The sequence below is a fragment of the Galeopterus variegatus genome, unplaced genomic scaffold (genome assembly GCF_000696425.1).
Source record: "Galeopterus variegatus unplaced genomic scaffold, G_variegatus-3.0.2 Scaffold2114, whole genome shotgun sequence".
Lineage (NCBI taxonomy): Eukaryota > Metazoa > Chordata > Mammalia > Dermoptera > Cynocephalidae > Galeopterus > Galeopterus variegatus.
The window spans coordinates 56,365-57,393 of record NW_007728225.1 but is presented as its reverse complement, the minus strand read 5'-3'; the positions used below and the strand labels follow the sequence as shown (position 1 = coordinate 57,393).

The 1,029-nt window shown below is 41.2% G+C and overlaps 1 pseudogene; it reads left to right on the top strand.

Moving 5' to 3' along the window:
• LOC103596794 overlaps positions 1–841 on the top strand; it is a 10,873-nt pseudogene extending 10,032 nt beyond the window's left edge.
• The last annotated feature ends 188 nt before the right edge of the window (positions 842–1,029 follow it).

The window sequence follows — 1,029 nt, the reverse complement described above, 5'->3', positions numbered from 1 at the left end:
GTTTTTTTTTTTTTTTTTTCCTTTTCCTTTTCCTTTTCCTTTTTTTTTTTTTGTGGCAGTGGCAGGTACAGGGATTGAACCCTGGACATTGGTGTTATCAGCACCATGCTCTAACCAATCTTGTTTCTATTGCAAATGTTAGTCAGTGTTCTGCTGGCTTACATTGTTACCTTTTTCTGATTCCTTACTCAGTTTTATTCTAGTGGGTCCCAGAAATCCCTCTCTTGACTGCTTATCAGAAAGCGAGGAAGAAGAAAACATTGGCTACCTAAATGACAGTTCTGGGGAAGAATGAGATTCCTCCAAAGAAGAAGACACCAGGGTATCCAACTTAACACCTCTTGAGAGTCTTGCTTGGCAGGTTAAGTGTCTTTTAAAATATTCTCATCAAACCTTTAAATACTAATCCCTTGTTCTATCATGCTAATTTCTTGCACCCAAGCAAGCACACTGGTCCATATACTTTCAGAGATAGGTCTAAGACTCTTCCATTGCTCCCACTGTGTTGCCAAACTGCAACCAATACCTGAGTGGCCCTCTCTGGCCTTTCGTGGAATCCCACCTTTTCAAAAGCCACTTACAAGTGCCAGCCGGCTCTCTAGGGATCATGCCTCTCCGAATGGAGCACTGCAATTTACCACCAAACAGTTAAGTCGAATATTGGGTAGAGCCACTCCCATACCTGAATCTAAAACAGATCCCTAACGCATGTATTTCTGGTTGTTGCTGTAGGTGGATAACTAAAATAGTTAAGGAAGTAACTCACATCGAACCCATCAACACTATTTACTCCCACACTGACTTCCAAAAGGCATTTAAACTCCTGACTGCAACACCATAAAGATCCACCATTTGCTCTGATATCCATGATGTTGCTAATTGAGAAAGGAGTACAGAGTTAATCATTACACAGACCACAGCTGAGAAATTAATGTCTTCCCAACCAAACTATGCCATGCCCTGGAAAGTCAAAGTACTATCAAGTACTGAATATATACCCAGGGGTTCTATAACTCCACTGCAGAAAAC